This window comes from Macaca nemestrina, chromosome X, assembly GCF_043159975.1.
Source record: "Macaca nemestrina isolate mMacNem1 chromosome X, mMacNem.hap1, whole genome shotgun sequence".
Classification (NCBI taxonomy): domain Eukaryota; kingdom Metazoa; phylum Chordata; class Mammalia; order Primates; family Cercopithecidae; genus Macaca; species Macaca nemestrina.
This window is the reverse complement of record NC_092145.1, coordinates 156,980,942-157,003,771: the sequence shown is the minus strand read 5'-3', so window position 1 is coordinate 157,003,771 and position 22,830 is coordinate 156,980,942. Positions and strand designations below refer to the sequence as shown.

General features: G+C 39.2%; 1 pseudogene; it reads left to right on the top strand.

Moving 5' to 3' along the window:
- The window catches only part of LOC105478076 (large ribosomal subunit protein eL24-like), a 53,872-nt pseudogene extending 36,189 nt beyond the window's left edge, over positions 1-17,683 (top strand).
- The last annotated feature ends 5,147 nt before the right edge of the window (positions 17,684-22,830 follow it).

Here is a 22,830-nt window from a genome sequence, read left to right as displayed (position 1 = left end):
TTATTTTGGTCCATTTTAAAGGTTTTAATGCATTTTTAAATTTAATTATATTTGCTCTTCTGTTTGCCAGGCACCATGCGAGGTGCCGAGGATGCAAAATTGAATAGAGTCTTCCATCATGAGATTTCGAAACTAAAGAACACAGCAGGCAGACAGACAAATGAAAAGTCAGCAGTGGATGAATGGTGATGTGTGTAACACACACATGTGATGTGTGATTGCTTGCAGACCATGCAGATTTGCATGCAATACCCAGGAAGCCCATCAAAATAAAAGGACCTGTGAAATGGAGTCACGCATTTTCTTTGTTTTTTACATGTTATTTATTTCTTCAGTATTTCCAATACTCTCTCCTTCCTGTTTTTGCTTATTGCACTCTCTCCTTTTCATTCCTTCCTCCCTCCCTCCCCTCCTTGCTCCCTCCATGCCTCTCTCTCTCTCTCCCCTACCCCTTGTCTATCTTTGTACATACATATAGGGAAGTATGCATAAAACATATAATGGATTGAGTTTAAAGAATAATTTATAAAATTAACTTCCATTACCCAGGTTGAAAAACAAAACAAAAAATGCCAAACCAATAATGAAATGTTTAGTCATTCTATCTTTTGTATTATTTTATTGTCTATGTAAATATCCCTCAACAATACATTGTTTAGTTTTGCCTGTTTTTGAACTTCACATAAATGGTATCATAGGGCATATAGTTTTGTCTGACTTGGTTCTTTCACTATCATGATTTTGAAATGCATTCATGTCGATACATGTACACGGAGTTTATTCATATTCATTGCAGTTTTATTGTGTGAATCTACCCTATTTTATTCATCGAGCCCAATGTTGATGAGTGCATAGGTTGTTTTCAGTATTCTCTGGTCATGGGCAATGTGGGTATGAATATTTGCTCATGGGCTTTGGCCTTTTTTTTTTAATTGCAGGACCCTAGAGAAAGAGCGTGTTCAAGTTTACTAGAAAATTCTCACTGATTCCAAGGTGGTTGTGGGACTATTTTATTCTCACCAAAAAAAATGTATATGAGAGCTTGACTGCTTTCTATTCATACCAATACTTGGTGCAGCCAGACTATTAATTTTTGCCATCTCTTGGCAAGCAATTTTTTTAAAATTTGCATTTCTCTCATTATTATTGAGGTTAAGCATTGTTTTATAGATAGTCTGGCCAATGTTTATTCAGTCTCTCAATAAGCGGGTGTGTTTTTCAAGTTTCTGGATGTTGTGACAAAACAATTTATAGTTTGTACAGATAGTTTTTAACATTTCTGCTTCCTTAAGTGGTCAAGAGATGTATCATTATGCTTTTTATTAATTTGTATAAGTTTAAGAGGTACGGGTACAATTTTGTTATAGATATATTACCTACTGCCTTCTGGGCTTTCAGTGTATCCATCACCTGAATAATGCACATTGTATTCATGACAGAATTTCTCATCCCTCACCCCCTCCCACTCTCCCACCCTTTGGAGTCTCCAATGTCTATTTTTCCACTCTCTATGTCCATGAGTGCACATTCTTTAGCTCCCACTACAAATGAGAACATCTGGCATTTAACTTTCCAAGTTATTTTACTTAAGATAATGGCCTTCAGTTCCATCCATGTTGTTGCAAAAGACATGATTTCATTTACTTTTAGGGCTGGATAGTATTCCACTGTGTAGATATACCGCATTTTCTTTTTCAATTTTTTTATTTTCATAGATTTTATTTATTTTATTTTATTATTATTATTTTTGTTGGATATGAAGGCTCATTCTGTTGCCCAGGCTGGAGTGCAGTGGCATGATCTCGGCTCACTGCAACCTCTGCCTCCTGGGTTCAAGCGATCTTCCTGCCTCAGTCTCCAGAATAGCTGAGACTACAGGCGTGAGTCACCATGCCTGGCTAATTTTGTACTTTTAGCAGAGAGGGGGTTTCACCATGTTGACCAAGCTGGTCTCAAATTCCTGACCTCAGATGATCCACCTGCCTCAGCCTCCCAAAGTATTGGGATTACAGGCGTGAGCCACTGCCCGGCCTGGCCTATGCTTTTCGACCAGCAAAAACAGCCAATGATTTCAACCCTTAGACGGGGCTCCACTCCAAGGAAGACTTCCTATTTCTGCCTGGCCAGTATTAAATCAAACAATAGCCCTCAGCAATTTAATAGGCAAATCACTCCTCTGCTATTAGCCAATCTATCATTTGAGAGATCAGCTATTATTCTGTTCTTGGAACGACTCAACTTTTGTAAAACACAGAAGGCTGTCCGTATACCATCCCAAAGCCACCTGTCAATTGGGTTAACTGATTAAGTGTCTTCTCTTTTTCTTCTTTCCTGGCCTGGCCCTAGCCAAGTGTCTTCTCAGACAATTGATTAGTGAAGTGTAAATATAAGTCATTCAGCTGACTCTTTCAATTGCCTTTTGAGAGTATCTTTTTAGAGTATGCAGATGGAGTTTGAAAATGATCTACTGAAGTTTTTGTTGCTATGAGGAAGAATATAAAAGGACAATGTCAACGCTTCACTTTCTTATTCTTTCTGATCCATTGGCTAAAAATTATCTTTTGAAAATTGTTTTTCAATTCCCTACCAGAATTGTAAAGCTTACTTACTTACTATATCTTGTATAACAGCCGCTCAAGTCCAGGCGTGGTGACTGATGCCTGTAATCCCAGCACTTTGGGAGGCTGAGGCAGGAGGATGGCTTGAGTTCAGGAGCTCAAGAGCAGCCTGGGCCACATAGTGAGATCCTATCTCTACAAAAATTTTTAAAAAGTTAGCCATATGTGGTGCTGTGTGCCTTTAGTCCCAACTACTCAGGAGGCTGATGGGGGAGGATTCCTTGAGCCCAGGAGTTCAGGGCTGCAGTGAGCTGTGATTGCACTGCTGCACTCCAGCCTGGGTGACAGAGTGAGATCCTGTACCTAAAACACAAAACAAAACAAACAACAAAACTCACTCAAAATGTTGCCAAAACCCAGATCAGTTTGGAAAGGGTGAAGATTTGTGTCTGTGGAGATGTTCTCAATAATGCATTTAGTGAAGCAACAGTCTCGTGGAAAGGAATGCAGGCATGAAAGAACACACTCTAGGTTCTGAAAGCGTTTCTGGAAGTCACAACTGTGTTCGATCAAGAACAGCACCTATGAGTATACGGATAGCTCTAAGGAGATTACCTTGAAAGAGTCAAGATTCTTTATCTGTGTACTTTCACAGATTTAAATAAAACACGTGTATTTTAGAATCGTCAGTGTTGCCCTTAAATGTCATGCTTGGTACTCCCCAGTACTAGTAGTTTCTGCAGCTCTATGTGCAGAAAACACAGGTCTTAAAATGGAAGTTTTGGGGCTGGGTGCAAGTGGCTCACGCCCATAATCCCAGCACTTTGGGAGGCTGAAGCAGGAGGATGACTTGAGTCCGGGAGTTTGAGACCAGCCTGGGCAATATAGGGAGATCCTGTCTCTACAAAAAAAATTTTTTAAAAATTAGCTGCATGTGGTGATGCACACCTGTAGTCTCAGCTACAGCTATGTGGAGGCTGAGATGGGAGGACTGCTTGCGTCCAGGAGGTTGAGGCTGAAGTGAGCCATGATCGTACCACTGCCCCCCAGCCAAAGCGATAGAGCAAGGCCCTGTCTCAAAAAAAGGAAGTTTAAACGAATACATTTCTGCATTCTTTTTATTCATCTCATACCACCAAATGGCAAATGCAGATGCTTCATTTTCTTTACTCAATCCTTCAATAAAAGCACGCTGGAGAATCAGATGCCTTTGTGTTCGTCAGTTTTGATTGGGGATAAATAAAACATTCTGGCCCCTCTATGCTCATTGCCCAAGAGTATTTGATGTATGGAATTTGCTTGAATTATTCTGAATTAATGACTTGCTTTTTTATGTACAAATATGTTGAGCATAGGTCTAAGCTAGGTAGTATAATTTTTTCTGGCCTCCTAAAAATTCAAAAGTTTTAAGAATATTTTTATTTTTTCTTGATTATGAAAATAACATGAACGCCCTTTGGAACTGGTGATCTCCTGGGGAAGATAAAGTTATATACTTATAAATAAATAATAACTCAGGTTCAAGGATCACATAAACTTTCTACAGAGAAAATAGCACGAGAAGTCAACACAAGACAAAATTGAGCTGTATCTATAAAGTATCAAAAGTCACTAAGTGAAAAAAGCCAATTATGAATGTTTAATCAATGTTTTAAAAATTTTCATTTTTTAGCCTGTACACCTGGCTTTCTTTCTCGTTCCACAAATTTGAGCAACTGTATATCTGTAGTACATAAATAACTGGGTGAGAAGCATAACTAGGCAATACAATATTATCTCCAACAATATTTTGACTGTTTTGCCAAGTAGAATGAGCACTTTCATGGCGTATAGTCATAGATCAATAATTTTTCTCTTTGCATTTAAAAGACATTCAAAGAAATTTAGATAGAGTGCATGAATAGAAGGCCTTAATATTTTCTCATTTTCCTACTTCTTGAGAACAACTTGTTAAACACTTGCACTGTATTGACCTTTAAAGATGCCCTTATGAGGGAGAAGTTTTTTGTTTTTTGTTTTCAAAAGGGTCTTGCTCTGTTGCTCAGGCTGGAGTGCAGCAGCACAATCACAGCTCACTGCAGCCTCCACCTCCTGGGCTCAAATGATCCTCCTGCCTTAGCCTCCTGAGTAGCTGGGTCTACAGACTGTGCTGCCATGCCCGGCTAATTTATTTTATTTTATTTTACTTTTTGTAGAGGTGGGGTCTTGCTATGTTGTCCAGACTGGTCTCAAACTCCTAGGCTGAAGTGCTCCTCTAACCTCAGCCTCCCAGTGCTGGGATTACAGGCGTGAGCCACCTTACCCTGCCTGGAAGAAGTTAGATCCAAAGTTCCTTCAGGGAGGAATCCTTCTTCATTTTAAAGTTCTGTTTTCCCTTATTCCAGAGCCATGTATTAAAAAAATTAACATATCATTTTGCCTTTTGATTACCTGATTCTTCTGTTTGTCCCTTAGAATATTTTACCAGGCATTTAACGATATATGGCAATAATTAGACTCCAACTATTTGCTATGAGAAGCAAATGTATTTATTCATTGGTGTTTAATCTTGGCATGAAAAGAAGCCAAAAGCCATAATTTAAGCAGTTAACACATGATTTATTGTTAAAGGGAGAAAGTCTAATGTTTTAAATTATTTCTCACAGCAAACTTAAAGTCCACATATGCTTAATCTTTTAAGAGTTAATCTTTTTCTTCCATTATTAAACATCAATGCACTTGAGCATTTTTTGTTTGTTTGTTTTGAGACAGGGTCTCTCTTTGTCACCCAGACTTGAATGCAGTGGCATTAGCATGGCTCACTGCAGCCTCAACCTCCTGGGCTGAATTGATCCTTCTGCCTCAGCCTCTCAAGTATGCACCACCACACCCGGCTAATTTAAATATATATATATATTTTGTAGAGATAGAGTCTTGCTATGTTGCCCAGGCTGCTCTTGAACTTCTGGGCTCAAGTGATCCTCCTGCCTCAGCCTCCCAAAGTGCTGGGATACCAGGCATGAGCCATCATGCCTAGCCTGCCTGGGCCTTTCTGAAAAACATCCCAGTTTTTCAGGAGAACAAAGAGGGTTTTCTCATTCTACCAACAATAGAACTTCTCTGAAGAGAAGTGGGTGCACTAGCAAGGTAGAATTGGTTCCAAATGATGGATGACTGCACGCTTGGCATTGACAGTGAGTCCTAGCCTTCTGACAGCTGCCTTGGCAATAACATCTATTGGCAGAGAATGTTTCACGGAAAGATACTGGACATGCGTCCCCTTTTCTGGTTCATAAAGAGTTCAGCATGAGGAACTATCAGTCAGAGAGAGAAAGAAGAAAATGGACACTTTCTTTTCCTGAGATGGAAATTTCATTGCTTAAATGATAAATATACTTACAGAACAGCCAAAGAGATGGTGCTTTAAAAGACATCAAAACTAAAGCCAATTCTCTTTTCTAAAGGAAGCATGATGTTGTAATATTTTGATGTGGCTGCTGTAATTGTGTGTGCAAGTACTTATACAAAGAGTGGGGACAGGACAATTTCTTAGGAAGCTGAAATTGTGAATTCGAGTGAGTCCAGACCCTGTCAGCCCAAGTTCAGATTTGAAATGTGGTGTTCACATGCCATTTCATTAAGCTCTTGAAATACATTGAAATTAATGATATAACATACATTTTGTTTAAAAAAAATGCTGTAAGCAGGGAAAAAAAATCAGAGGTGGTTACATGGATGACAAATGTTCTACACTGTAAATTTCTGGAAATTTGAAATCCATACAAAGTCAAACAGTCGGGTGCGGTGGCTCATACCTGTAATCCCAGCACTTTGGGAGGCCGAGGCTGAAGGATCATTTGAGGTCGGAAGTTCAAGACCAACCTGGCCAACATGGTAAAACCCCATCTCTACTAAAAACACAAAAATTAGCTGGAGGTGGTGGCAGACACCTGTAATCCTAGCTACTCAGGAGGCTGACGCAGGAGAATCATTTGAACTCAGGAGGCAGAGACTGCAGTGAACTGAGATCACACCACTGCACTCCAGCCTGGGCAACAGAACAAGACTCTATCTAAACAAAAAAACAAAACAAAAATACCCCAAACCCAACCAAAAAAAGTTAAACGCCAAAACACTGAGAATATGTTGTTGTTGTTTTTTCCTATGAAACCAATGATGTATCACTTTGGGGCCTTTTACATTTCTTTTCCATCTGTTTTTCAACTTATAGTAATAATCAGATCATCTTTCATAATTCAGAGTCATAGATTTGTTATTTATGGACCTTTTTTGATATTAATTTGCAATGTCACAACATTTTTCAGCGTAGACTCTCAAAAACTGGCTATGAACATAGTATGATTCAAAATACATTTGCAGAATGGAGTTTCCATTTTTATGGTCCAAAACAATTTATTTGAAGGAAAGGGGACACATTTGTAATTGAGATGAGATAGATGAGGGCTTTGTCAACTTTCTAGGATAATACTTCATTATGGAGAAATTCATTGAAATTTCTAATACAGAGAAGTGTGATTTTCTACATGTGTATCTTTTGTTATTTAAATGGAAGAGATATGGGGATTATTTCACATTTATGAATTTTTAAAATTCAGGCCACAATGATGAAAGCAAGTGAACATGAGGACGATTTCATAATTAGGACTTGTAACTTTCCAGGAGCTAGACCAAAACAAATTTGAGTCAAACGTGGGGTTCAGTATCTCTCATAGTCACCTGTGTGCTGCCCTGAGTGGTAGCAGAGATGCAATAGAAATGAAAATATGAAAGAGGAAAGATAAGATGTGGCTAAGAGGATGGAGAAAATTAGAAACAAATCAAAGGACAGAGAGAAAGACAGTAGAGGGATAAGTTGAAAGGAGAAATTTTAAATCAGGCTGCCACAAAACACAACTTCTTCTTACGCTGTGAGCATGGAGAACTGCGATTTCCTAAGGAAGAAAATACCTTTATTTTCTGTGCATCATGGTCTACGCTGTGTTGACTATTTTGTGCAAACATGTTGTTCTGCCTTGAGGTAAAAGAGAACACAGACTAATAGCTTACAGGAAACAAATTCTCCCAGCAAAGTTATAACTGCTCTTAGCTTCTGCTTCTGCAGAGAGGCAGTGCTGAGTGCTGGAAAGAATCTAGGCCTGGGTTTTGGAAATTCTGGGCTCACAGTCTAACTCTATGATTTTGGGCTGTGTAAACTAAGAAGTATCTTCTGGGAGCCATTTCTTCAATAGTACAATGGAAGTGAAACACACACACACACACACACACACACACACACACACACACACAGAGAGAGAGAGAGACCAGAGAAAGAGAGAGAGAGAGAGAGAGAGAGAGAGAGAGGGAATTATTATTATTAGAGAAGTTTCTTAGCAAATATTTGAAGAATGAGTTTTGTTCAGTTAGCTGAATCAGCCTCCACTGAATGGCTAAGCTCTAATTCTAGAAGAGTCTGTCTCTCTTTCTTTATTTTTTAAAATTATTTGAGACAGGGTATCGCTCTGCTGCCCAGGCTGGAACGCAATGGCGTGATCATGGCTCACTGTAGCCTCAACCTTCTGGACTCAAGCAATCCTCCCACCTCAGCCTCTTGAGTAGCTAGGACTATAGGCACACACCACCACACTCAGCTAATTTTAATTTTTTTTTTTTTTTTTTTAGAGATGAGGGTCTCACTTTGTTGCTTAGGTGGGTCTCAAACTCCTGAGCTCAAGCAGTCTTCCCACCTTGGCCTCCCAAAGTACTGGGATTATAGATTTCTTAATGTTTATTTTTGCTTCCTCCTAGAGCTGGGAGAGGAGACTTAACTACTAGAATTCTCATTGTGTTAGAACTATTGCCCTCCACCTGGTCATCTCTCCTTAAAATCCACTTACTATAGCTTTAGCAGTGGTGTGTCTTTAACATGTATGGCTGGGCGCAGTGGCTCATGCCTGTAATCCCAGCACTTTGAGAGGTCAAGGCAAGTGGATCCCCTGAGCTCAGGATCCACAGATTAAGACCAGTCTGGGCAACATGGTGAAACTCTGTCTCTACCCAAAATATAAAAATTAGCTGGGTGTGGTGGTGCGTACCTGTAGTCCCAGCTACTCGGGAGGCTGAAGTGGGATGATTGCTTGAACCCAGGAGGTCAAGGCTGCAGTGAGCTGAGATTGCACCACTGCACTCTAACCTGGGTGACAGAATGAGACCCCATCTCAAAACGAAACAAAACAAGTATGTCAGACCCCTGAGGTAAGGTCTCATTTTCTGGTGCAGGTTAGCCCAACAGTACTCAAAGCCTGTTCCATGAAGTAGCACCTCCAGCAGGACTGGAGAGCCCAAAAGATGCAAATTCTTGGATTTTCCCATTTGCCTACTAAATCAGAACCTCTGGGGTGGGGTTCAAGAATCCATGTGTTGTCAGGTCCTTCGGGTGATCCTTATGTGAACTAACGTTCGTGCAGCCAGGCTCTGCTGGAAAGTACATTGGACAGGCAGTCAAAATAGGGCTTTCCTTCTCACCCTGACTGACAATTAACTTTGTGAAGGTCATTTCATCTCTTTACATCTTAGATTCCTCCATATACGCCCTGCTTTTTGATGGAGTGTCGAAGAGTGCAGAGACTGCATCATGGACAACAGAAAACGCAGTGTGCTTGGTTTCACAGTGTGATGACTTAGGGAAGCTCGAACCATTATTTGGCTTTCTCTGTGTGGATTTGGGCAACACAGCTGGGCTACAAACATTTTCTTTGAAGAATAGTTTAAGGAGATGGCACTAGACCCAACTTCCTTCTCTGTTGGTTTTTGTATCTGCTGTGGTATGTTTTTTGGTTTTGGTGGGCGGCAGTGAGCATTAACTTGGACATAATGTGAAGAAAACTTCCAAATAATAAGTGCTCTTTCCGAGTGGAATAGTCTGTCTGCTGTCATGGGAGCTTTCAGGCTACATGGCCCATCCTCCAGGGTGAGGAGAGAGATTCTGGAACTAGGTGAGGCGCTAGAATTCATGGCTGTTAATACGTCTTCTGACCGTGAAATTTTTGTTCAAAAGCTGGTGACCTCATGACTACATGTAAATGCTTTGTGAATGAAAATAGTGTTACTGGAAGAAAAAAATTGGTTAAAGATGGTGAGAGGCCCCGTGTGGTGGCTCACACCTGTAATCCCAACACTTTGGATAGCTGTTGTGGGGGTCGCTTGAACCCAGGAGTTTGAGATCAGCCTGGGCAACATAGTGAGCCCCTGTCTCTACAACAAATATAAAAAATTAGCTGGGTGTGGTATGATGCAAGCCTGAAGTCCCAGCTGCTTGGGAGGCTGAGGTGGGAGGATTGCTTGAGCCCAGGAGGTTGAGGCTGCAGTGAGCCATCATCCTGCCACTGCACTCCAGCCTTGGTGGCAGAGCGAGACTCTGTCTCAAAAAAAAAAAAAAAAAGATGGTGGGAAAAACAAGCAGTTGAGTACTTCAAACAATGCTAATAAAACTGTTTAAAAGTTTATAAGAAAAAAGTAAGCTACTTTGAACATTCTGCAGGAATACAGCAAATATATTCTTATACTGCTCATTAAAATACATTTGAGGCATCTGATGTCAACTTATTTTTCTCTTGACCTACCCTCAGGATGTGGAATAAACTTGATTGAACTCGGCTTACGATGGGATTAAGTTCTTCCCAAAGTACAGTGTAATACATTTCACTATAATTCCAAATTATTATTACAACAGTCACACCTTGACAAAACAAAAGAATTGGAGTTAATAAACATCCTAACTCTTGTTGTTAAGATTTTATCAGGTATTAATTTTTAAATTAAGTGTTAAATATTTATTAAGTATGAAGTAATGTTACATGTTAAATATTAAGTATTCAATATTTAAAATATTAATTGTAATATTAACTTAAACAGCAGAATGAAGTTACACATTAGTTATGAATTTAAAATATTTCTTTGTGGATTTAATGTGTGCAAATGCAGATTCTTTTTTTTCTTTTTTTTTTTTTTTTGAGACAGAGTCTTGCTCTGTCACTCAGGCTGGAGTGCAGTGGTGGGATCTCAGCTCACTGCAACCTCTGCCTCCTGGGTTCAAGTGATTCTCCTGCCTCAGCCTCCTGGGTAACTGGGATTACACGCATGCACCGCCACGCCCAGCTAATTTTTGTATTTTTAGTAGAGATGGGGTTTCTCCATGTTGGCCAGGCTGGTCTTGAAGTCCTAACCTCAGGTGATTCACCCGCCTTGGCCACCTAAAGTGCTGGTATTACAGGCGTGAGCCACCATGCCTGGCCAGATTTTTTACATGGATATATTGTGTCATGGTGAAGTCTGGGCTTTTAGTGTAGACATCAGCAGAATAGTGCACATTGTATGCAGTAAGTAATTTCTGGAACTAAGTGAGGAGCTAGGATTAATGTACCTGAATACTGTACAAGATACACTCCCACCCCCACCTTTTCTAGTTTCCAATGTCCATTACTCCACTGTTTATGCCCATGTGTACACATTATTTAGCTCCCAGTTCTACGTGAGAACATGCAGTATTTGACTTTCTGATTTTGAATAATTTCACTTAATAGGCTCCAATTCCATCTATGTTGCTGCAAAAGATATGATTTCATTCTTTTTTATGACTGAGTAGTATTTCATTGTGTGCGTGTAAATATATACAAAACATTTTCTTTATCCAGTCCAATGGACACCTAAGTTGATTCCATATCTTTGCTATTGTGAATAATGCTTCAATAAATATGGCAGTGCAGGTATCTTTGATGTAATGATTTCTTTTCCTTTGAGTGGATTGGATACTCAGTAGTGGGATTGCTGGATGGAATGGTAGTTCTATTTTAGAAATCTCTGTTCTGTTTTCCATAGAGGTTGAACTAATTTACATTCTCACCAGCAGAGTATAAGCCTTCCCTTTTCTCTGCATCCTCGCCAGCTTCTACTATTTTTTGACTTTTTAATCATAGCTGCTCTAACTGGTGTAAAATGGTGTCTCATTGTGGTTTTAATTTGCATCTATAATGATTAGTGTTAATCATCGATTTAAGCATACTCTGTTTTAGTTAGTTTTATATGTTTACATGTTAAATAAAAGCTGACATTCTGAACAGATCTTAAAGCAATGAGTTATCAGAAAGAATTATTTTAGTTTTGTTGAAGTCATGTCTATATTTGACTTCCAAACATACATAAACCTCAAATGTCCTATGGGAGATCGATTTGAAAGCTGTTGATAACAGAGGTGGTTTATATTCTTTGTTTCCTAAGTCACTGTAATTTTATAATGCTGATAAAATCTGCCCAACAGAGAAAAATAAAGTTTTGTGAATGCACCTCTGCATGTCCAACACAGAAATCAGTTTCCCTGTCCAAGACAAAATAGGAATCACAGAAACAGAGAAATTAAAATGTTTGGAAATCAAATTAGCATTACATATTCCTTGGTAAAATTGTGTCTACAAATATACACCAACATGGAATCACTAGTTATTTCTCTGTGACACACTGCCCCGAAACTTAGTGGCTAAAAAAAACAACTACTCGTTGTTAGCACGAGAGTGTCTGGTTTTGTAATTTGTACTGGGCTCAGCTGGGTGGCTTTTCTTGTCTTGCCTGGACTCCCTCATGATCTGTGGTCAGTTCACAGGTTGGCTGGGGGCTGGAGGGTCTAGGACAGACTCAGGCAAGGCGACAACTCATTTCAGCTTCTAGTGGTTTGAACAAATTCCAGTAGTTTGGTTCAGATTTGTACACATAGGACCCGGGCAGAGGTCCAAGAGCTGAAACATGCAAGATCTTGTGAAGCCCAGGTTTAAAACTGGCATGCTATCCCTTCTGCTGCATGTTGTTGACTAAAGAAAGACAATGCAGATTCACGGGGAGGGCTAATGCACTTCACTTGTTAATGGGAGGAGTAACAAAGTCATCTTACATAGGGAGGGGCTATGGCAGGTGGCCAGTTTGCAATGAACCACAAATAGTAAAATATACTATTGTTGAGTTCTCTAAAAGTATATTATATTTCATCTCAAAAAAAAAAAGCAATCTAAGAGAAGTGTTGAAATCTCTCTAGAAAAGACCATATAGCTAGATTTTTAGGTTTTCATATTGATTATGATGATACTAAAAAAACTATTGGATTAACTTGGAAATTAACAAAGCACAGTACAGCTATTTTAATGGTGCACTTCCATTATTCATTATATAAAGTATTTAAATCCAGGAACAGATAGTAGGGATTGTCAAATAGAAGCACTTTGAGAGCCATACGGATGTGTCACTAAAGTATCACTTAACTCTAGCCCTTTAATAATGCACACTCATGTTTTTAAGGGAAAAGAGTGAAATAAAATAGAGCATGTAGCTTTCATATAAGGAGAGGGGGAATATAGAAATAGATTTTAACTCAATCAATTCAAGAGTAGGTAGCAAAGAAGAAAATGAAGAGCATTTGGTAAATGGAAGACACAAAATAAGCAGGAGAAAATAAGATCCAATATATCAGATATAAGAATAAATGGAGTTCTCTTTGCCATCTTTTCTCCTCCCTTGGAGATGCTGCCATGAATGTGGAGGTTTGCAGTTTCAGAGGGTACAAGATCTACCCCAGACACGGGAGGCGCTATGCCAGGACCAACGATGGGAAGGTTTTCCAGTGTCTTAAAGCAAAATGCGAGTTGGCGTTCCTTTCCAAGAGGAATCCTTGGCAGGTAAACTGGACTCTCCTCTACAGAAGGAAGCACAAAAAAGGACAATTGGAAGAAATTCAACAGAAAAGAGCTGGCCAAACAAATTTCAGAGGGCCCTTACTGTTACAATCTCTCGCTGACATAATGGCCAAGAGGAATGAGAAAATTGACGTTAGAAAGGCTCAATGAGAACAAGCTATCGGGGCTCATAAAGAAGCAAAAAAGACTAAGCAAGCAGCTAAAAAGACTGCAATGGCTGCTGCTAAGACACCTATTAGGTTGGTGCAAAAGTAATTGCGTTTTTGCCAAAGGCAGCACCTGGGCAGACGATTGCAAAGCCTGTGGAAGTTTCAGCTCCCCAAGTTGGTGGAAAACGCTAAGCCAGCAGATCAGATTTTAAAGTAAAGATTGGACTATAACTCTAGGTTGTGCTGGAGATTTTATTCTCATTATAGGCATGTTGGGCCTCACATGATCATAGGCGAACTAATAAAGTTAAGAATATAAGAGGTACGTATTTTATTAAAAAGTCTATTTGCTTAGCTGGGGTGTGTCAAGCACATTTTGAAAACTTCTTTGTCTTAACTTTTTGTTTACAAGGCTGTAAGTACTAGGATGTTACATGGATTTGCCTGGCTCGGTGACAAATGCCTGCAGTCCCAACATTTGGGAGACCTAGGCAGGCAGATCGCCTGACCTCAGGAGTTCAAGACCAGCCTGGGCAACATGGCAACACCCTGTCTCTACAAAAAGTACAAGCCCTGTTTCTACAAAAAATACAAAAAATATGAAAATGAACTGCAGGTGCATGGTGGCATGCACGTGTAGTTTCAGCTATTTAGAAGGCAGAGGTGGGAGGATCACATGAGCCCAGGAGGTAGAGGCTACAGTGAGTCAAGATTGCACCACTGCACTACAGCCTGGGTGACAGTGAGACCCTGTCTCAAAAATGAAAAAAAAAAAAAAAAAAAAGATGTACTTTTTAGACTATTTTCTAGTTAAATTACCTTTTCCCATGATAGACAAATTTAGTTTATATTGAGTTTGCCTTGTAGTTATTGATATCTTGCCTATCATTTGCTAATAGGTGAGTCAAAGGTGCTTAAAACTATCAGCTGTATTAATCTGCTCTTGCTTACCAAAAATATGCCTAAATGAAAAGCACGCCTGCTTGAGTAAAGAGTAGCCTTAGCTAGACTCCTAGAGTAGTTTGTTGAGCTGGGGGTTTGCCAGAGCCATGCTACATTGCAAAAATATCTGAATAAACTGCTGATATTCAAGAGATATGTATATTGAAGATGTGATAAAATAGTAGTAATCAAAACTTACCTGTAAAGAATAGGCTTGTCCTTCTACAGAAAGTAGATCGTTTTTAACCTGCCAGCCTGTGCCAAGCTGCAAGGATACAGCAGTGGACAAATCACAGTGCTCTTTTAGGAAACATCAGAACACTAGGTGAGGGTATCGTCAATGTCAACATTTTCCGCCATCCCCATTCTTTCCAAGGTGATAGAATTAATTTTTCATTCTAGTGCGTGTTACATTCAGACAGTTAAGTGTTGCAGATAAAATGAGTAAGTCCCTTTGGGAACCTGAAAATGGAAACCATATGTAAAATCAATATAAGACATATGTAAAGCTGGGTGCAGTGGCTCATGCCTGTAATCCCAGTACTTTGGGAGGCTGAGGCAGGCGGATCAGTTGAGGTCAGAAGTTTAAGCCCAGCCTGGCCAACATGGTGAAACCTCTTCTCTACTAAAAATACAAAAATTAGCTGAATGTGGTGGCACGTGCCTTAATCCCAGCTACTCGGGAGGCTGAGGCAGAAGAATCACTTGAACCCGGGAGGTCAAGGTTGCAGTGAGCTGAGATCATGCCACTGCACTCCAGCCTGGGCAACAAAGGGAGACTCCATGCCCCCACTCCCCCTGTCAAAAAAAGAAAAAAAAAATGTAAGGTAATACAGACTTTTGCTCATAAAAGCAAAATGTTAAGATTTTGCTTGGGGATAAAGCTCCCTTTTTTGGTATAGACAATATTAGGTTATATTTAGGAAATTACTGGGAAAATAAAATCATACCCAACTTGATAACTTTTGGATACTAAAATGTCCCCTTAAAAATAAATATATATATAAACAAATAAATGTGAATGGATTAAACTCACCTCTTAAGAGACAGATTTTTTTCTAAGAGTGAACAAAAAAATAAAAATTTAAAGAGACACAAGTGAAGCATAAAAAACATAAAAGTTTGAAAATAAATATTAAAAACAGAGAAAATGACGCAAATAAAGCTGGGATAGTAATGTATGAGAAAAACCACTTCCAGGCAGAAATCATTACTGGGGATTACAGGACTCATTGCTCAAACAAAGGAACAATTTACTGGGAAAATATAATAATCTTTAACCTATATGAATCTAATAAAATTGCCCTAAAAGTACAAAGCAAATTGTCATAATTATAGAGAGAAATTAAAAGTCACGACTGTGTAAAAAATTTAATGCTCTCTTGAAATCTGTCAAACAGATTTTTTAAAAAAGAATAACACTGATATCAATACATAGATAATCAGGTTCTTTCCAAGCACAGAGACAAATGGTATAGGATTTGAACAATTAAAGCTACCCAGCATTGAGAATATATCTTTCCAAGTATATATGGCACATTTGCTTAAAGTCACTGCCACACTATGTTAAATAGGGTTTTTCTTTTATGAATATTAAATGTGATTGAGATAGCATTCTTTAATTAAAATGCAAAAACAGAAATAATTTATAAGAAGTAGCCTTTTCCACCCACACATTTGGAAAGTAAAATCAAAATTCTAAATAATTCACTCATTAAATACTTAAAACTACAAACAAAATGACAAACTTTTTATCATAGCATCACGTGAAAGTAGCTTGTACCCAAATAGATAATTTGATAGTGAGAGGGAATGTATAACTTTAAATGCATATTCTAGAAAATAAGAACTACTGAAAGTTAATGAATTAAATATTCAACTCAAGAATTTTTAAAGCAGTGAACAAGAAAATCCACAAAAGATATCACAACAAAGCAAATTAATAAAAACAGAAATGAACAAAATACAACACAACAAACAGAAAATTAATAACACAGGAACAGAAAACCAAATACCACATGGGCTCACCTGTAAGTGGGAGCTAAACATTGGGTACTCAGGGACCCAAAGATGGGGACTATAGACACTGAGGGCTACTAGGGGGGAAGAGGCTAGGGGGTGTTGAAAAACTACCTATTGGGTACAATGCTCACTTCCTGGGTGATGGGATCATTTGTACTCCAGACCTTAGTGACATGCCATTTACCCATGTAACAAATCTGCATCTGTATCCCCGAACCTAAAATAAAAGTTTAAAAAAAGATATACAGACAAAAGTAACAGGAAATTAAAACTTGAAAAAATAGAGTGGATAATTAAACCAAAAGCCAGTTTTAAAAAATTACTAATGAAATAGAAAAGTCTGGCAAGATTAAGCAAGAATATAAGAACGCTGAGACCAGTGAACAATATTAAATACAAACAGGGAGTTAAAACTAACAGATAAAGACAAACTGAACATCTTAGAATAGCAGGGGGAAAAAGGCAAATTTCAGTAGATTAAAAAAAATTGAAAGAGTATGTACTGTTTTAAGGATGACATTCAAACAAATTTCTTATTACATTGACTAAACTCTGTGCAATTGAAATATTTCATTACTCAAAGTAGAAAGGAATTATATTTAAGCATCTTAATTGGTGAACAGACTGCCAGAAATTTGAATGATCAACCTACACATCATTTCTAGCTTGAAGCATAATAAATGACTCAAAACAGATCCTGCTAATACATTTAGAGGATATGTTGTTTTTCAGTGTAAGTAGTAAAATAGTTTCATGGGAAATTTATGAGACCAGAAAATTATGTTCTACTTTGGAAAGATTACAAGGCTAAACTCTGTTGTGAGAATGACTGAGACATCCCTTCGTTCAATCTCTTAAAATTTTAACTGAGAAGTACATTGTAGTACATCTTTTCTCCAGATTGGCAACATTTTGTGTGCTTTAATGTGGGTAATAAAATGCCATTATTTAATAATGATGCCACAATCTTACGTTTTTTATATGGCTTAGCATTGTACAAAATGTGTTGACATGTTGAATCTGTTTACCCATTTAATTGATATGTAATTTGTCCACATGACCACTTGCTCCTTCTTCATCATCATATCTAACTATCTATATATTTTTTGAGGCAGGGTCTTGCTCTGTTGCTCAGGCTGGAGTGCAGTGGTGCACTCATAGCTGTCTTCAGCCTCTACCTCTCGGGCTCAAGTAATCCTCCTGCCAGAGTCTTCCAAGTGGCTGGAACTACAGGTGCATCATCATTTTATTTTTTTGTTTTTTGTGGAGACAGTATTTCACCATGTTACCCAGGCTGGTCTCCACCTTCTGGGCTCAAGAGATCCTCCTGCCTGGGCCTCCCAAGGTGCTGGGATCAAAGGTGTGAGCCACCATGCCTGGTCATATTAATATTATAATTTTTTTTTCCACAAATGTAAAATCTTAACATAATTAAGGGTGACTGACTTGCTCAAGGTCATATATCTAGAAAATGTCTAAGTCAGGATTAACTTGAATCTCCTGACACATAGATTAGCATTATTTCCACTAGAAGTTTTCCCATTCTTGGTGTGAGGAGATATTAATCATTTCTTCATGTGTCTAGATCTGTCTAGGTTTTTTTTTTGGTGTGTGTGTGTGTGAGTGTATGTGTGTGGGTGTATTTGTGTGTGTATGTGTGTATATGTGTGTGTGTATGTGTGTGCGTATGTGACCCCTTGACTTATCATCCCCTGAAATCTCCAAAACGTAGATCTTGGGTGTTATGAAATATATAAGAACTTTGGTACTCGCTAACCAAAAATTGGAAGATGATGTTAATTTTTCCATCTTTACTATAAAATTCAGCAGTTCAACAGCAACAATAGCAACTGAATAAAGCTAAAAACTGGAGCGGTTAACTTCATGAGCAAACTGGACTGCAGGCTTGTTATCAGTGGGTGGGTTGGTAGGTACCAGATGAAATATTGAATAAAAGCTATGGTCCAGAAGTCACAAATGGAAGGCACTGAAGACATTACCAAGCAGGGGTGATGGTTGGGCCCACACGACATGCACATCCATAAATAAATCAAGTTCAGCAGTCGTTCTCTCAGTCTTGTTACAAGATATGGTAGGTGGCCAATGTCAGTCCTGCTAGTATCCGGGCTCCAACAGAATACATTGGAAATCTCAATCTAGCTTCTTTAAAATGGAACCAATCCACTGCCTTCAAAAATCTCACCTCCAGGCCAAACACGATGGCACACACCTTTAATCCCAGCACTTCGGGAGGCCCAGGCAGGAGGATCGTTTGAGCCCAGGAGTTTGAGAAAAGTCTTGGCAACATAATGAGACCTTGTCTCTAAAGAAAAATACAAAAATTAGCCAAGTGTGGTGGTACACACTTGTAGTCCCAGTTACTCGGGAGGCTGAGGTGGGAGGATAGCTAGAGTTCAGGAGGTCTAAGTTGCACTGAGCCGAGATCACGCCACTGCACTCCAGCCTGAGAGACAGAGCAAAACCCTGTCAAAAAAAAAAAAAATTCCCAAATCTGAATGGACAAGGAGCTTATATCAAATAATTTTTTTTTTTTAGTAAATAGAATAGCCTTATGTTACAGAACACAAGGGTTATTGGGTTTCATTTTCTATGTCAAACCAAGCTTGGCTAAAAGAAACCTCAAAAGGCCACTTAATTCAGAGCTAGTACAGAAAGCACAACATTCAATAAACTCAGCAATGGTGAACATCAAATAATTTGCTGTGGCAATAAAAAAAATTATTTTATTTAAAACTTTGAAGTTCACGGGTGCATGTGAATGCGACATAGGTAAACTTGTGTCATGTGGGTTTGCTGCCCAGATTATTTCATCACCTAGGTACTAAGCTTAGTACCCATTAGTTATTTTTCCTGATCCTCTCCCTCCTCCCTCCACCCTCTGAAAGGCCCCAGTGTGTGTTGCTCCCTTCTATGTGTCCATGTGTTCTCATAATTGATCTCCCACTTATCAGTGGGAACATGTGATCTTTGGTTTTGCTGTTCCTGCATTAGTTGGCTGAGGATAATGGCCTCCAGCCCCATCCATGTTCCTGCAAAGGACATGATCTTGTTCTTGTTTATGGCTGCAAAGTATTCTACGGTGTCTATGTACCACATTTGCTTTATCTAGTCCATGTTGATAGGCATTTAGGCTTATTCCCATTCAAATGCAATCATGGTGCTAACATAGTGCTATGAGATCTTGATATTTGCCAAAATATAAAATAGAACATGAGATGTTTTTGGAAAGAAATGCCTATTGTGGAGTGGGAGGCATTTATGTGAAGCCTTTTATGTGTGATAGTAGCCAAGACAGAGCTAAAAACAAATGTGTACTGTTACTTTCTCCATTCAAAGACAATGGTGCTATTGTATAAACAGAGAAGACCAAGTACCACTGATGGTTTGAGCTAGTTTAAATGGTTAGAAAAGTCAGAAGATGTAAATTAAAGTTTCGTTCTGGTCTTTCAAAACCTTCAGTAAACTGAAATCCTACTGAGCCATCCCACCCTTCTTACTGCTCACCCTAATACCATCTTCGGAATATACATCCTCTATCTTCTACTGTCATGTCTTTACATTGTACTACTCTTCTGTTACTGTGTATCAAATATCTGGAAATGTACAAACTTATTTTTTTTGAGACAGGGTCTTGCTCTGTCAATTAGGCTGGAGTGCAGTGGCAAGATCACAGCTCACTGCAGCCTTGACCTCCCGAACTCACGTGATCTTCCTGCCCCAGCCTCCCAAGTAGCTGGGACTACAGGCATGTGGCACCATGCCTGGCTAATTTTTGTATTTCTTGTAAAAATGGGGTTTTGCCAAGTTGCCCAGGCTGGTCTCGAACTCCTGGACTCAAGCAATTCATCCACTTCAGCCTCCCAAAGTATTGGGATTACAAGTGTGGGCCACCATGCCCCGCCAGGCTATGTCTTTTCTGGAAACCCAACTAAAGAAAGGATTGCATTCAAGCTCCCTTAGGTAGTCGGAAAAGTCCATTTACTGGGAAAAGTCCACTCTAGGAGCTTAGTGTAGTCCCCCACCGACAGTCAGCAAGAAAGCACAAGACTGAGGTCTCTGTTTTCTTGCTGACTGTTGGCCAGGGACCACACTCAGTTCCTTCCTAGAGGCTGACCCCGGGTCCTTGGCCTGTGGACCCCTTCACAGGGAGTTTTAAGCATGGCTGTTTGCTCTTTCAAAGTCAGCAAGAGAAAGGCCAGAAAGAGAATCTTAATTAATTTGAATCTCTCCCTCAGGGAAGGCTTGAAACTGTTTATTTTTAAAGACTCACCTGATTAGGTGTGGCGCACTCAAAATCATCCTAAAGTCATGACTCAAAGTTAGTTGATTAGAGACCTTAATTACACGTTCAAAATCTCTTTATTTGCCCATCAATGGTAGGCTGATGAAAGAAAATGTGGTATGTATACACCATGGAATACTATGCAGCCATAAAAAAGACTGAGCTAATGGCTTTTGCAGGAACATGAATGGAACTGGAGGCCATTATCCTTAGCAAATTAATGTAGGAACAGAAAGACAAATACTGCATGTTCTCACTTATATGTAGGAACTAAATGATGAGAACATGTGGATGCATAGTGAGGAACAACACACACACTGGGGCCTACTTGAGGCTGGAGGGTGGGAGGAAGAACGGGATCAGGACAAATAACTAATGGGTAGTAGGCTTAGAAACTGGGCGATGAAATAATCTGTATAACAAACCCCATGACACAAGTTTACCTACGTAACAAACCCTCACGTATGCCCCGAACCTAAAGTAAAAGTTTAAAAAAATAGCAAACATGCTCTTACCATGTGGCATCCCCCACCAAAAAAACCCAATAAAATCTCTTTACCTTTGCCATATAATATACCTTAATCAAAGGATTGACTAGCCCATTATATCCTTAGCATCCATAGCAGGAGGTAGAAATCGTGGGGAGCATCTTAAAAATTCTTCCGACCACTGCCCACCTCTGACCACTAATGGTACACATCCTTTCCAAACACAAAATGCATTCACATCCTTCAATCCTCCCAGGAGTCTCCTCTTACTCTTCTTGAAAGGATGTCACCCTCTATCTCTAAGTTGTTCTTGAGTCCCCAACTTACATTGGCTTCAATTTTTAAAAATTTTATTTTTCACAATAAATTGAGTCATGTATGATTTTCTCCCTCGCTGCTTTGAGGGTAGAAGCATTCCTTGTGTTTCTTTGGCAGATCACAGAAACTAAAATGTAGCTCAGTAAAATTGTGTACAACTCACAAATACTTGTTCATCGACTGGACAATTTTGCAGGGTGAGACTGCAAAAATTAAGGGCCCCTAAAAATAACAAACTTAAGAGATGGAACAAATATGTAAGAAAGAGCCATGAAAACTAAATTCTCAAGTAATTCACAATGGCTGAAATGCTTAGGATATTATATTATTCTAATGCAGTCTAAAAAATTCTAATATGTATATTAATGATCTCATTATGATGTTGAGATTAATAGGCATATTAATGATATCAAGGTGAGGGAAAATTGTGAGCTATGTGAGATGTTCTTCAAGTATCAGCAACTTCATAGTTGAGATAATTCAATAGGGAGATACAGTTTTAAAAAGTCTCTTGAGATGGAGCGTTAAAATCTTTGATACAGAGAACAATTCTGCAAAACTGTGAATTAGAAACTCTCCACCCCTCTCTGTGGCATCTCCAGATTGTTTTAATACATGTGCATTCACAAACAGCCGAAAAACAAACGAATATTTCACAGGGTTGATTAGTGTTTGCCTTCGATAAAAAGAAAAAAAAATTGGGAGCGATAGAGGGAGCTCTTGCCCTATGGAAGACAGATACCAAAGCAGTCCTGCATGGTTCTTTCCCACTTGGACAAAAATAAATAAATAAGAATGAAAAAAACCCCCGACAGTTAGAAAATAAGAGCTACTATTATTCTCAGTAACTGGATGATCACAGCCTGCCCTGCTGAGGTTGGCAAAGGCTCTGTGGGTTTGCTTTCCTGGAGCCGTAAGTGTTCAGGGAGCAAGCAGTGCAGGGCTGAGCTGCCCAAGTCAGCAGCCTAATTAATCTCGCAGGCTCAGTGGGGACTTTTGGGTTTAATCATTAGCTGCAAGGGTGAAGCTGGACGCGTGTGTTCACGCTGAGGCAAAATGAGGGCCGAGCAAACAGGGGTAAGTGCATGGGTCTGCATGTGTCAGAGAGATGAGGAAGGAAAAGAACTTGGACATCCATTATCAAAGGCAAAACAAACCTGGCAGACCTGTTTCACCACCTTCCAATCAATACATCTTATCTATTCAAATTTTCTGCACGCTGCACCAACATTCGTTTGCTGATCAGATTCTAGAATGTGTGCACCTGTGTGTCAAAATGAAGGCATGGTCTTCCCCGCACTTTGGGGAAAAGGGCATCGTTGCCGTCAGACGCTTGAT